Raw genomic sequence first — 15,704 nt, forward strand, 5'->3', positions numbered from 1 at the left:
AGGAGCCTGATCATATCGCAAGGAGAGAAGAGCTTACGACTCACCACAGCCGCAGAATCGGACGCAGCGCTCCAGACCTTGGGCCTAAAGAGCCTTCTGGAACAGAGGGCACAGGTACAGGGGCGGAAAGCACCACATAATTGGGACATCGATAAGCTTATACCGTTCCAACCATCTGGAACCTATACAACGGGCCAGGGCCCCTCCGGTGCAAATGCAACCTCCAGTTACCCAGGGAGGAAGGAACAGCACAGACCAGGTACCTGATGAACTGAACTCATTCAACCTTATTCAAAAGCCTGCCCAGCCCCTCCCTGCCCAATGTGTTAAGTTTGAAGTTCCAAAGTTTAGCACTCGGTAACAAAGCGCCTCCACCTACAACTATGCCCCAGAAATCGAGGGTGAACCGGGGGAGAGCCCTGACACACCCGGGTACAAAATCACCTGCTCAAGTATGAGCGCTTACCGTGGCGAAAGCCAAGGCGAAATACGAATCCTTGTGTCGCTGACACCGACCCCATGGCGTTTGCAGTAGTAGCCTAGTGACTATGTCCAATGGTTGATGAGGACATTCATCAGTATGAAAATGTAAGGACCTTTTCTTCAATAATACCTACCACCTCCTAAACCGCAAAATGTTACATTATACTGTAAATATTTGATCGCCTCACTCTGCAAATATGTCTCAATCTGGAAGTGTACCTGTATCAGTTGAACTTTAATTTACCTAGTTTGAATTTAGTTGAATTTAACTTACCTGTAACTATAAACCAAGGGTACTTACGGGGCACATAGACCTTATTTATTGTACGATGTAATATTGCCAAGGCAGAGGAAAACAAGTAATATAGAATAAGACAAGTAAGATAGAAGGCCTACTCTGAGCCATGTGGTGGGATAGCTGACACTTCCCCCGCATATCGAAACACATCACAACCAACACAGTCCACATATAGTGGAGCAGTAGCCGTGAATTATCCCCACGCTCCCAGCCTACGAACCTCACAAGGGTAATACAAATAACAGCAAACCACTCCATGCTACCCCCACCTCACAATCCAAGTCCTTAAAGAGGGAGCGGTTCGTAAGTCTCCCCCCCTTACTCTAATTTACTCCCCAAAAAGCACACCCAATTTCCAATGAAGGCAGTTTGGAAGGAACATCATGACCACGGCGCTGCCCGTTCTATAAATCCCCCCCCCCCCCTCAAGCTCAGGGTTACAGAGCACCCCACCCAACCTACAAAAACAGCAACCAAGTTGGCTACACCTCAAAAGTATAGAATAGAGTACTTTAGCCTGTTTATTTTATGTACCAGTGATTCTTGCAAAACCTATATATATATAATGTTACCTACAACTCATATCACCTTTTTACTTAACAAAAATTGTGCATTGTATGCCTATATCAAACTTCCAAAGCGATGTTATTGTTATTCTTTCCCATGCACCCAAAAATAAAGAATTGAAAGAAAAAAAAGAAAACAAACTACACATAGTGATGTACAATTAAATTAAATGACACGCTGCAATAATGGTTGCACTCACAAGATATGAATGAAATAAGCGCCTTGAAATCCACTAAGGGATATTGCTGGACCGCTTCCACTGGAGGATGGTGGATGAATAGGCAGACTCAAAAGGCTCAGGAGGCAATCAGGAACCAAATTGTATAAAAAGGAAATTTATTGAGGCACAATTGCCCAATAGAATATATAAAAGAAATTCATGTAAAAAACTGATTTTATTCATTTGTTTTTACATATGAATTTATTTTATATATCAGATTTTATTCATTTGTTTTTACATATGAATTTATTTTATATATTAGATTTTATTAATTTGTTTTTACATATGAATTTTTTATATATATATATATAGATATATAGATTGTATTCATTTGTTTTTACATATGAATTTCTTTTATATATTCTATTGGGCAATTGTGCCTCAATAAATTTCCTTTTTATACAATTTGGTTCCTGATTGCCTCCTGAGCCTTTTGAGTCTGCCTATTCATCCACCATCCTCCAGTGGAAGCGGTCCAGCAATATCCCTTAGTGGATTTCAAGGCGCTTATTTCATTCATATCTTGTGAGTGCCACCATTATTGCAGCGTCATTTAATTTAATTGTACATCACTATGTGTTGTTTGTTTTCTTTTAGCTCCTAGCTGTATCCCTTTTTTCCATGTTTCTACACATCTGATATTGAAGAGGTCTAAGTGGGAAAGACCTCTAGGAAAGCTATTTTGTTCTTATTCAGTTAAGTACGTTTTATTCATATATGTGATATATGAATTATTTCTTTTTTGTTATAGATCTCTCCGTGGATCAGAACGTTTTACCACCTACATTAAATTTTATATCCTGTAATATTCTGCTTTTGGAAAAATCATTCAGATATTTTTTTAAATCTCAACAGAATCCGCTTTCTTGTTTAGCAAATAATTCCACATCTCGATTGTACTTCCTGTAAATAATCCTTTCCTCCGCTGCAGGTGTAATTTCCTTTGTTCAAGTCTCAAAGGATGACCTCTAGTTCTATTTACAGGCCTGTTAATAAACAGATTGCCAGGCAGATGTTTGTTTTGACCCTGTATAGATTTGTATAGGGCTATTATATCCCCTCTGAAACACAATTTTCTCCTCAAAGTAAGCAATTTCAGCTTCCCACCCTTTCTCCATATGTAATTTTTTTCGTTACCCTTATTAATTTTTTAGCCTACTTTCGTGCTTTTTTTTAACAATAATTTTTATCCTTTTTAAAACTGGTGTCCAAAATTGCATCTCACTGTGTTTAGGATTATTTATACTCCACTAACGTTAGTAAATAATATAATATGTCTTAATTGCTATTTATTCATGAATAGTCTATATTATTACCATGATACTAATTATATATGATTAATATTATAATAGTAAATTAGTATAGTAATTATATATTATTGTGTATATAATTATGTATACATTTGTCTCTGGGTTAGTCACATTCCTTAGCTCAGACTTGCATGAACAGAGTGATAGAGAGAAATCTTGTGTCTGTCTTAGCATTGTAATACAAAATGGAATCACCTCTGTTCTGAGAGTGACTGGCAGTATACACTTTTCATTTCTGTCTTAACACAAAATGTCTGCCGAAATAAATATACTGACATAAACCCCCTTAGTGATTAACATAGCAATAATTAATTTAGTCTATGAATAAGCACTACAGAAGTTACAAGACATATTGTGCACTCCTATCACTTCTTCTGGCGTTAGGCCTGTGCGTGCAAAAGGAACATTTTTGCATATTGTGGTCCCTGTAAGAGCTTTGAATTTTACACTTAGTACAATCAACCATAATACCATTATTATCATTGTAAACCCAATAACAATTGTAACATAGATGAACCAGTCAAAATGAGCAATAAGGTCAGTATCTAGCTACTTCTAGAGTACTTAAATGTGTCCACAGAAATGTTATTGTAGCGGTCTGGGTCCTATAACAGAGTACACTCCAGTTTCCTGGAGGGGGCTGATGGCTCACCTCCTGCCCAGTGATTATGGTCCCAGAAAGATGGGACCCTTTAAGTAAAATGGCTGGGATTCATGGGATGTTGAATGGCACTACTGGCCCTTTAAGAACCTGAATCTGGGGACATACTGTGGAGTTACTGGGTGGCCACTATTTCATGTATCAGAGGCACATGGTGAGAACAATGGATGAAGCACATGGTGAGAACAATGGATGGCGGCCATTTTAAATCACAGACACTGTTGTGACTTTTCTACACGGTGCCATCTCACCAGTATTTGGTGCACAAAGACATTGTGCAGTAGTTTTAAACTATACAACAGGGGACACATTATACAGTAATTTTTTTTTTTTATATAATCTGTATATGTTCTGCGGAATCTATATATGGGGTTATTGCTTGTTTTGGGGTTCCTGTGATATGTTTTATAAAACTGTATTCCTCTGGCGGTGATAATGAGATTACCCATTGTGTTCAGTAATCATATCACAGGCAGAGGGGAGGATTTTGTGTGGGAGTGTCTGTGTGTATTGTACATATTGATTGGTTGCACTGTAAAACCCTGTGGGCAGTACTATGTTTGTGGATTGGAAATAAAAGAGGCTGTATGTGCCAGTACAGTCAGTTCTACTCCTGATACTGTGTGTCGTCCAGTGATTGGGAAAGGTGATGGGATACTATGGGACTTTATTGCTGATTGTGCTGGATATTCTCTTGGATTTATTACTTGTTCCTGCATCCTCTGGATATATTGGTGGAGTTAAGCTGTGAGAAATCATCTCTCCGCTACAGTTATCTTTTCTGATTGACATTTGGATGGTGTGGTTGGCTTATTGTCTATCAAGAACTTTAGATTAGGATCTAGTAGGATATCTAGATTCTGGAAAGGATCCACCATCTCAATAGCACTTTCAATGACGTCAGTGTACACCGGGTAACGTCCCCGATGGTGATATGAGAGTCGTGGGGTACCTTGATCAGTGAGACAGGTGCTGGTAAGGCAAATTACTTTATTAGTCACCTGGTCCCTGCGAAAAACACTCATGTTTTTAAGACACGTGCTAACTAACCATTTATCTTTTATAGCATGTAATAAAGCATTATCGTCGGTTTTGGACATAGTCACTTGACATGTTTCAGAGCCATGTTTAATGTACTCGATCCCACACAAAGCATTGGTAGAATCGCACACGAAAGGTTTTCCATCACACTGGAAATTATTTTCTTTGAATTTCTCGCAGTAATTCAAAATGGGTATTGAATACCAATCTGGTACCCACGGTTGAAAAGCCAGAACATTTGGGGTTTGAATTTTTACGTGGATATCTTCCTTCCATATACCGACATTGTAAATTGTTTTCATTTGAAAAAAAATTTTGGGAGGTACATACGGTATGGCCAATAAAAATCAAATCTCCATGCGTTCCAGGTCAATTAAGAGAGCACTCCCCATCTCAAAGGCCAGATTTAATTGCATAGACTCAATTGTCTCTCCATCCACACTGGCAAGTATCGCATGAACAATATCCTTGGATACAAATACAGAGGTATGCGTCCCCCTGCCAATTCAATCATTCCGGTTTGCACTTCATCAAGAAAAGCAAGTGTGTGGAACAATATAGGGTCATGCATAAATAGAAGTTCACGCTTAAATAAGTCATGACTTTGGTGCAACTCAGTGGATTTGGCAATTAACTCCGAAGGCAAATTTGTTGTAACAACTGTGTCTTCCACAATAGTTAACACGTCTTGGAGAAGTGTTCTTTGCTGTTTTATCACCTGATGAATATCGTTAATGTGCTGCTTTAGCGCATAGATTTCCATATCCAGTTTTTGGACAGTAATAGAGTTGGCTGCAAACATTCCAGTTGCGACAATTGCACCAACATTGGCAAAAACCAATGCAACAATTTTATAGCGGTGAGGAACCTTTTGGGTCGGTTGCTCATCGACATACTGGATACAAATGGTTTCCGGGCTTGCTCCAAGATATTTCACAAACTGTCCTGTGCTCTTTGAATGTGCATCTGGTACCAAGTTTGTAACTCAGGAAGCTGCATCGATTAAATATTGTACGCCTTCTCGATGGAAATCTTGGGGTCCAAGCTGATGAACACACGTTGGGTCAGGATCCTCTTCTCTGTCAAGATGAACCCTGGTGTCTCCTGAATCAAGTTGCCGGAGGATGGGTAGCTCTTGGCACAGGAGCAGTACGATCCAGAAACACGCCACATCCTTCTTGGACATCTTTCGACAGTCACGGATCAGTAACTCGTTTCAGACTTATCTACTAATGATTCAAGGGTTGTTAAGCATACAATCTTATAATAGTGTGACATCACTTGGCCTAGGACAACACATTATTTACGATTCATCAACGTTATGCATTCTGTCTAATTATATTTTTATAAATTCGTCCCTCACTACATTTATTACTGACTCCTCAGTAATTCGTCTATAGCAGCTAAACAAGCTAGTAACCTGCGTAGAAAATTTAGTTATTGAATGGCAAGGAAATGGTTAATGACCTGAACATACATGAGATCATGGCACATCACAACATTTCACATCATACGATACCACGTGAATCAAGCATTCATCCAGGTTAGTGGTTCACTCTTCTGCATCCGAATCCACACCTACAATCCTTAATTGAGATTTAGGATGACAAGCACGCAACTGGTTAATGTGAACCCACTTTTCAATAAAATCACCATCCTTAGGAATTTTTGTCTTGTACGCTACTGGGAAAATTTTGTCAATTATGACATATGGCCCTTTCCAAGAAGGTAAAAATGTATTTTCCTTGACTTGATTTCGCGCAAGGTTATAGAGATATACTTGATCTGTTATTTCATATTCCTTTTTAAAATCGTAATAGGTCTTAACCCCTGTCGCTGCTTTTTCTAGATTCTTTTGGGCAAAAGCAAACGCATGCTGTAAGTGCTTGCGCAAATCTTCGATGTACTGATTTGTAGTGATGTCCCGAACTGTTCGCCGAACTGTTCGCGAACTGTCCGCCGGCGAACAATAGCGTGTTCGCGTTGGGCGAACATATGCAATTTACGGTCCGCCCCCTATTCGTCATCATTGAGTAAACTTTGACCCGGAACCTCACAGTCAGCAGACACATTCTGGGAGGGAGGGTCTGCTGTTGATTGGCTGGAATGTGTCTGCTGACTGTGAGGTTCCGGGCCAAAGTTTACTCAATGATGACGAATAGCGGGCGGACCGGAAATCGCATATGTTCGCCCAACGCGAACAAGCTATTGTTTGCCGGCGGACAGTTCGCGAACAGTTCGGGACATCACTACTGATGTGTAGTGGCAGCATTGATCAAGTTATGATCCAAAGTACGATATAGTAAATGCTGTGGTAAAACCATCTTTTTTCCTGTCATCAATTCAAAAAGTGACAATTTGGTAGCAGTGCTAGGTGTAGCTCTAATCGCCATTAAAACCAAGGGCAATTTAATGTCCCAGTCTTGATCAGACTCCTTAACATACTTTTTTAGAATTTTAACGATAGACTGGTTATATCGCTCTACCTACCCCCCCCCCCAAGATGCAGCACGGTATGCAATATGTATCTTTCGTTTAACACCTAAGATTTTCCACATCTTAGCCATTACTTGTTACTTCTTAAAGATCTTGTTACAGGACCTATACAGTCAATTTGAATATCAGACCAGGGTAACCCCCTCTTATGAAGGGGTGCACGATGGGTTAGACCAGGGGTCCTTAAACTCTGGCCCCCCAGATGTTGCTGAACTACAACTCCCATGATTCTCTGGCTATTTATGTAGTTAAAAGAATCATGGGAGTTGTAGTTAAGCAACATCTGGGGGGCCAGAGTTTGAGGACCCCTGGGTTAGACCATGGGGTTGATATTGCGGACAAATCAAACATGCCTGACAGTATGTCTTTACATCTCTTAACATGTGTGGTCAATATGCATAATCACGCAATATCTCATATGTGACCACGATGCCCAGATGTAGGTGCATCATGTGTGTGTTGTAGCATTAACCCTTGGTATACAGTTGGGGCTACCCATTGTTGTAAGTCATGTTTAGAAGTTCTGATAAGCAACCCATCCATGATACTAAATTTGACTTTATATCTTATCAAGATTTGTAAATCTTCCTTATCTTTGCAATCCTCATCTGTGATGGGATTGGTAGTAGGGTCTTCTATATGTCTATAGAAAATGCCTAGAACGGGATCATTCTTTTGACTAGTGATCAGGTCCTCACTAGGAGCTTCTTACGTCCATTGCACAACATTTAAGTTGGCATTATCTTTAGCCTGTCGTCTAGTTATGACTTCAACGTGAATTGAACCCATAAGATCGTCAATGTTTAGGTTTTCACCATTGATAGCTGCTTGTTTTGCTAGTGAATTGGCGAAGTCATTACCTTTCTTGTCAATACCTTGTATTTTAGAATGGCCTTTGGTTTTCTTCCAATATATGGTTAAACCATTTTCCTTAACCAGTTCATCGATTTTACAAAATAAGTTCCCATGTTTAACAGGTTTGTTAATGCTTTTCAGCATTTGATTCAGTTTCCAGCTAGGCAGATAACGAAACTGTTGCGAACATAGTTGGAATCAGTCATGATAACAAATTCTTTGATACCATATTCTATTGCCATTTGAATGGTCTTATATACTGCACAGAGTTCGGCTATCTGACTGCTTTTGGGATCAATATTGTATCCTATAGATACATTGGGATAATCACCTGTCCAGGTGATTCCGATACCTGCAACTAACTTCCGTTTATTACCCACAGTGTGGTGGTATGAACAACCATCAATGTATACCCATGGTAGTGGTCGACAGTATTCCTCGTCATAAACTTTATAAGAGGATAGCAATTGCTCTTCTAGGAAGTCATCTCTGCTGTCATTATCATCCGGAGATGGAGCAGTACACTCATGTAATTCTGCTAAACATTGGGCAACTTGGTTTCTCTTAGTATGTTTATAACTAACTTCTAACGGCTATCCCTGTAAGGATAGAGTCCATGCAGTAATCCGACTGTTAGAGAGATTACCGTCCCTAATTCTTTCACTCTGCAGATACTGTAGAGGTTGGTGAGCAGTTTCTACAATTATTTTCTCACCTTGGATTTAGCTACGAAAATGTTGTAGTACCCAAACAGTCGGCAATAACGCCTTCTCGCACGTGTTAAATTTAACTTCAACAGGTGACAAAGTCTTGCTAGCATATGCAATAACTTTGTTTAGACTGTCCTGCTTCTGATACAGAACAGCACTTATGCTTAAATCGGTATATCCTGTCTCCAGATAGAAAGGTTTACCCCCCTCTGGGTATGCTAAACAGGGTGCCTGAGTGAGCTTCCTCCTCAGTTCACTTACCGCTTGGCCCTGAGGCTCCCCCCAGTTCCAGGTAGTTTCCTTTTTAAGCAGGTGTAAGTGTGGTTTCGTTATTTCTGCATAGTTATCTATAAACTTACGGGAGTAGTTAGTCATACCAAGAAATGATCTTAATTCCCTGATATTAGTAGGTGTTTTAGCTTTTAGTACGGCTTCAACCTTCTTCTTCTGTGGATTCAATCCCAGTTCGGTGTTGACTTACCTTTTCTCTTTGGTCGTGATATTCTCGTGATTCCTGCTCAGTGATCGATACTTCTTTGATTTTACACAAGCCTTCTTCGACGTTAAAGGGATATACAGATAGGATAGTGAATAATCCTTCTGGGAAGGAATGGAATATTTGATTGACAATTTCGTCCTCAGTTAAGTATTCTTCAGGTATGAGACCTATAATTTGGTTTTGGAAAGGTTCCAATGCTAGACCTAATAATGTTCCTTTTGGTAAAGTAACACTATTGGGTGTAACATTGTTGACTATTACATAGGTTCGATTCTTACCAATACTTACCATTGGTGTATGTGTTACCACCGTCCCTAATTGTTGTATTCTATTGGATAAACAGATTAGGGTGTCAGTTTTTCAATCTCTGACCCTTCTTGACCTGTAGGGGTAAAATAAAGTCCCTTGTGGAATGGTTATGTCATCAGGTACTTGGTGACTTGCATATGGTAGTATTTGTCCTGATTTCAGGGCATATTCCTCGTGTTGGTATCCACAAGGATTACCTTTTAACCTTGTCCACAAGTTGGAGTTAATCAGGTCAAGGTGTATGGCAAAGCGATGTATGACACCATTGCCAATGTAAACCTGATAGCGAGGTTCATCTATTACTAGGAATAAATGTTTAGCCGTTTTATTTCCGATGGAAATGGATAGTTAACATTTTGCTATCACATTGTGACTCTCTGATTCGCCATGTTCTGGATCCACCTATCATGTGGGGAAGCGTACCTGATCATTTTAGGATTAGCTAACTGCTTTAGCAGACTCCTGCTAATATAGCTGTTCTCACTCTTTAAGTCCAGCTTTGCATTCCTTGTTCTTCCTAAGTCATTTATTTGAATGGGAAAGAATAAGTTATTAACCCTTTCAATTATGGCAAGGAATTGAGCATGACCTGCCAGATCAACAGATTCAACATAGTCCCTGTGGAGAGAAATTGTTAAAACATCACCTTCCAGAGAGACATTCCGGATTCTCTCTGGAGCAACTCTTATAGAATGTTCATCTACAGGTGCGATTGCATCATTCACCTGCAGGATAGTCACGTCAGGTGACTGACTATTCCTAAAATGTACCTCAATAGAGTCAGGTCTTTCTTCTATCACATGGCAGTTACGTTCAGGTTGAACATGTGACTTCTCATAGGTTATAGGAACCTTAGCTTGTGACCATACAATTCCATTCACACAGTCAATAATTGTGTTAAGTCTTCTGAGTATGTCTATACCCAGAATTAGTTGGTTATAGGGGAGATCTACCACTATCACCGGGTGTCTAAAGGTTTTGTTACCTATTTTAAACTTTAACCAGGTATTGCCAATAACATGAAGGAAATTTCCTCCTACACTCAACAGAGCATTGGGGAAATCTCTTAGCTTCGGCTTATCCGTTGCTAATTCCATTACCTGCTGGAAGTAGGTATTGGATAAGATCGTGGCTTGTGAACCAGTATCTATTAACCCTTTGAAAGGTTGGGGTAAGGAATCATGTATTTCTACAGGCATGTAATACCTTTCTTCATGTTCTTCTAATTTACATAAGAATTTAGAATGTGTCAACATATCACTCGTTTTCCATACGTTACCTGTCACAGCAGTAGTTTCTACCTGTACTGAGGAATGCTCAGTCTTACCCACAGGCCCATCCTTCTTAGGAACATCTTGAACTATCAAGCAGGAACTAGTGGTCGGCATCTTATTAGTTAACCCTTTCAGGTCTGGATCCTGGAAACTAGAGGCTGTTAGGAATATTTTAGCCTTTGTCTGAAATGAAAAAACAGAGGGACACATTGCGCCTTCTTCACTCGGAAGTGAAGTGACTGGGTAGGCAATAGGTTTTTTAACACAACTATTGTTTGTCTGACTGTGAGGATCTGGAAAGAAAACCGGGTTAGGCAATACATCTACTGACAACCTGGTCTGTTTAGTCACAGTGGCTATTATTGCGGTGGCACCTGTGGTTGCTGCTGCAGTTGAATAGGTGGCTCTGCAATTGGGGCTGTCCCTAAAAAAGGATTTCTGGCAAAGACTTGGTTAATCTTTGTCATTTCTTCCATTTATTTGCCCATCTGGTCGGTCAATTGACCAACCTTATGAGGCAAATTATTTCCACCATTGCCATTTTGTCCTTGCCCCTTAGAATTAGGCTGGGATAGCTGAGATTGTTGGGAGTTATTGGAAGCAGATTGGTTGTTTCTGTTTCCATATCTCCTATTTCCCTGAAGATTCCTTCTCCATTGGGAATTGCCTTGGTTCTTATTATCCAGGGACGTTTATTCCCATTGGCATTGGACTTTTCAGAGTTATTATCAGAGGAATTAGCAGGATTGCTTATGGCATTTTCCTGTTTCTGAGGTTTTGGAGTTTTCAAAACCTCAGAATAAGTCCTCTTTTTTCTGTTGGGTTTCTAAACCTAACTGAATTTTAGTCTCTGACACCATTTTATCACCAGGTGTCTTAACCTTTTGCTGATTTTCATCATGTACATGGTGTATAGTATACAATTTCATGCACTTACTAACCAGCTATTCCAATAGTAACTTACAATCATAATCTCTTGCGAGATTCATTTGTATATTTACCGGCATAGCATGAAAATACAGATCTTTGAATTCTGTACTTTCATACCTGGGTTTCCTTTGGGCCACGGAATATGCATTTTTAAGAATTATTAATTCTTTTGGGGCTTTGATCTGGACGGCACTTTAAGTTATAAAGCTCTTTCCTAGCAGAAGCAATGGTTCTATACTTACCATATTCCATGATTATCTCATATTTCATCTTTGACCAGGACATTAGCTGTATATCTTGAAGACTCTCCAAATGCATACAGCATATTGAATCAAAGGTCCATGTAATGTACCATTTCTTATGGATGTCATCATACATGCCCAATGAATTCATGGCTCTTTCATAATTTTCCAGATGTTCAGATGTTTCCTGAACTTCTAGAAAATTGTGGGACTGTCTCTTTAAGGAATTTAATAACCTTTGGCGTTTCATAGACAGGAATAGTTGATTTTCGACTGTTTCTATTTTCCCTGCGTTTAGGTAAACGGCTATGCGATCTGTTCTGCTGAAGAGGAATTAGATCCGTATAACAGCGAAGATGGCATAGCAGTCACATGGCCTTCAGGGTGGACAGTGCAATCATTTTCACTCCCATCACTCTGAGCTTCTTGTTCACTATCACAATTCTGATCAGCATCAGAGTTCTGCCAGTGTACAAAACCATGTCTGTTTTCACTCCTATCACCCTGAACCTGATTCCCTTTCTCAAGCTTGGCCAAGACAGTCTTTCCTAACTGTTCTGCCCAAGATTGCCAGTGTTTGGCAATATCATGAGATGAGGAATCCTGTTCCATGGGTGTTTTCTCAGAATTACTCACATCTTTTCTTTCAGACTGTTATAGGAAAACCTGGTCTGGTCTGCAAATATGAGGGAATGGAAAAAAATTGCCTGGGTCTTTTCCCATTGATTTTTCACTATACTGTTGACTTTCATCTAACTGTATCTGTTTTATCTGCTGTTCATAATTATCCATCATGATGCTCATTCCTTCCAGTCTATTTGAAAGATCAGAGTTTTTAGCCTGAAGGATATCATGTTCAGCAGACAAAGTTTCGAACTTACCGTACTTTGTGCGAACATCAGGTTTTTGTGACATTCGTCCAATCTAAGTTCTAACTCATTATGCTTTTTTAGCATAATTGAATAACCCAATATGAGAAACGCACATGAGTCGATAACGGACAGTATCGTAGATTATTTGTCTATGTTGCCAAGATGTTTACTTAGAGGTGCATTATTCGATCTATCATGAATAGAATTAAGAACTTGATAAAAGTAATTTTATTTTTTAAATGCTTAAAGGAACAAGTTGCAGGTCTAATAACCTCTTCCCACTATCTGATTGAGATGATGTGCTGGATTCAACCATATTTTTATACACGGAATTAATCTCAATACAAATCTCTTTTCTATATCAAGATTAATATTGCATGAATTACACAAATAGCAATGCCTCCGAATTACTGTGTGAAATATATTTTTAACTAATAATGTCAGCAGTGTGCCTCCAAATTGTGAGGATATTTATGGGGTGATTCCCCGAATAATGATGACATAAAGCTGAGAATTACTCACAATTTTTAATTCTCTTAGATACTAGAGGAAGTTTCACTAGAAGATTTTTAGAATTGACACCTCCTAACCTTAATTTCATCCTTTTCTTACAATGGAACTTTTTTTTAGAAAGTAAAATTAATTATTTCGTGTTATCTGTCATTGGTGTCTGGTTTTCTTGTGTGAAACTGTGTTTAAGATTATTTATACTCCACTAACATTAGTAAATAATATATTTCTTCATTTATATTTATCCATGAATAGTCTATATTATTACCATGATACTAATTATATATGATTAATATAATAATAGTAAATTATAAGTGGATAGTGTGTATATGTATATATAATTATGTATACATTTGTCTCTGGGTTAGTCGCATTCCTTAGCTCAGACCTGCATGAACAGAGTGATAGAGAGAAATCTTGTGTCTGTCTTAGCCTTGTAATACAAAATGGAATCACCTCTGTTCTTAGAGTGACTGGCAGTATACACTTTTCATTTCTGTCTTAACACAAAATGTCTGCCGATAAAAATATATACTGACAGTAAGCGAATGAGCTCAACAAAGAACCACCGCAACCACATTTTTTTTCCCCACCACAACTCTTTTGAGATATCTATCTATCTATATATACATATATATATATATACACATACAAACACACACATATACACACACTCTCCCTCCCTCTCCCTTGTCTCCTATAAGAGGAAGTGTGCTCAAAATTGGGCACTTAAAGTAATTAATATTAAAATAGCAGCTCTAAGTGTGTGAGGGTACAACCAAGAAAAACACCGGATATATAAAAAAAAATACTAAACAAATATAGTGCAGATTGTAACTGTTACATATGTGTGTACAGATAATAATTAGATCCATTCACATGGACAGAAGCCTAAACTTATTGACTGTGTAATTAACATCTCTGTGCTATTGGGGCAGCAACACAACCATCTTCTGACAAAGTTGATTCTCCAATCAAAACACAGAAAAAAGGGAAACCAATAGTGCAATATACAGAAGTCGGTCCTCCAATAATAAAACCACATATTGAGCTCACCTGGCTCTGAGGTTAACCAGCTTTGTGCCAATTTGAAAGGGTGGCACTTAACCCTTAGAAAAAGTTTCTGGAACTCCAAAGGACAAAGAGAAGTGTTGAGAATGTCCTTCAGTTGCCAAAATGCATTTCACTCAAATACTGAGCTTCCTCAGTCCGCGCTTGGCAGAAGTGACGCCGCACTACTCTCGGTACGTCCGTTATTCTCCCTGGTCCGGATCCCCAGACTCCACCTCAGGAGTGATAACATTCCCTCCTACTGACTTGAAGTGCCAGCATGAAGTAAAATTAATAACATCACAAAACTGCTGTTTTATCAAACATTTCTGTGCTAGTTATACACCCCAAGCTTCAAATAAATGTTATGTTAATTATTTTTTTCAAACAAAAAATGGTTTGATAGTGAAAGGCTTAAGTCTTCTTGTTGATGTATCACTGTATCATATTAATACGAATTACAAGTAGAACCAGTGCTATTTTTTAGTTTGTATATATATATATATATATTTTTTTTTTTTTTTTTTTTTAAATTTGACAGAGAATCTGGTTTTATACTTTCAAAAAATAAAAAAAATTCAGAAAATTCCATCTGTTTCAACTTTATGTGAGCTTTTTGTTGGTTCATGGTAAAGGTTTATTTTGGGGAATTCTAACTACTCTGAATATTGTTTTCATACAGATACCATGATTGCTGAGAAGGTGTGTGTTTTGAGTCCTCTTCTCCATTATTCTCTCCTCTCCAAATCCGACCATTCCACTGGGATGAACAGATGGGGGAGTCCTACTTTCCGTGACAAGCTGTTAATTGTTTCAGATGCAGATCACCTGCAAGAACCTACCTTATGCAATATCTCTATCCGCTCCAGCCCTGGGGGGAATCTGCAAACTCTTTGGAGGACACCAAACAACTAGGAACAAAACTTTCTACATTTTACCATTTTATTTCAGCTTCACCAATTATTTCCATGTGTGTTTGGAAGAAAAGTTGGATGTGTAATCCTGTAAAAAGTTCTAGACATTTAAAATTTCACTAAAGATTTATAAAAATAAAAATTAGAAAATACATAGAATCTCGTACACTTGAATATCTTGAATTGTATTATTTATTTGTCAAAGAGCACTTAGTAAAAAGACTCAGACATTCTTTAAAACTTGGGGGGGATGCACAACATCAGAAGAAATACATTTCACTGGGACTGAAAGGATTAATAATTCCAAGGCCTGCCTTTATAACAATCTCAAATTTGATATGTAGCATTCCGCAATTTAAAAATGGACAAGAGGTGGTAACGTTTGTTTGTGTTATGTCAAAATATCCATGCCTTTGTAAAATTTTAGCAATTCAAATGACAAATTAAATGAAATGTAAAAAGA

General features: G+C 38.5%; 1 long non-coding RNA gene across 1 annotated transcript in view; it reads left to right on the plus strand.

Annotated features, from left to right (window-relative positions):
- LOC134577066 (uncharacterized) overlaps positions 1–15,704 on the plus strand; it is a 34,295-nt gene extending 18,591 nt beyond the window's left edge. The window contains exon 3 of the long non-coding RNA XR_010085917.1: positions 15,010–15,704. This is a non-coding gene — a long non-coding RNA (uncharacterized LOC134577066). The remainder of the gene's footprint in view (positions 1–15,009) is intronic.

Source organism: Pelobates fuscus, chromosome 11 (assembly GCF_036172605.1).
Source record: "Pelobates fuscus isolate aPelFus1 chromosome 11, aPelFus1.pri, whole genome shotgun sequence".
Classification (NCBI taxonomy): domain Eukaryota; kingdom Metazoa; phylum Chordata; class Amphibia; order Anura; family Pelobatidae; genus Pelobates; species Pelobates fuscus.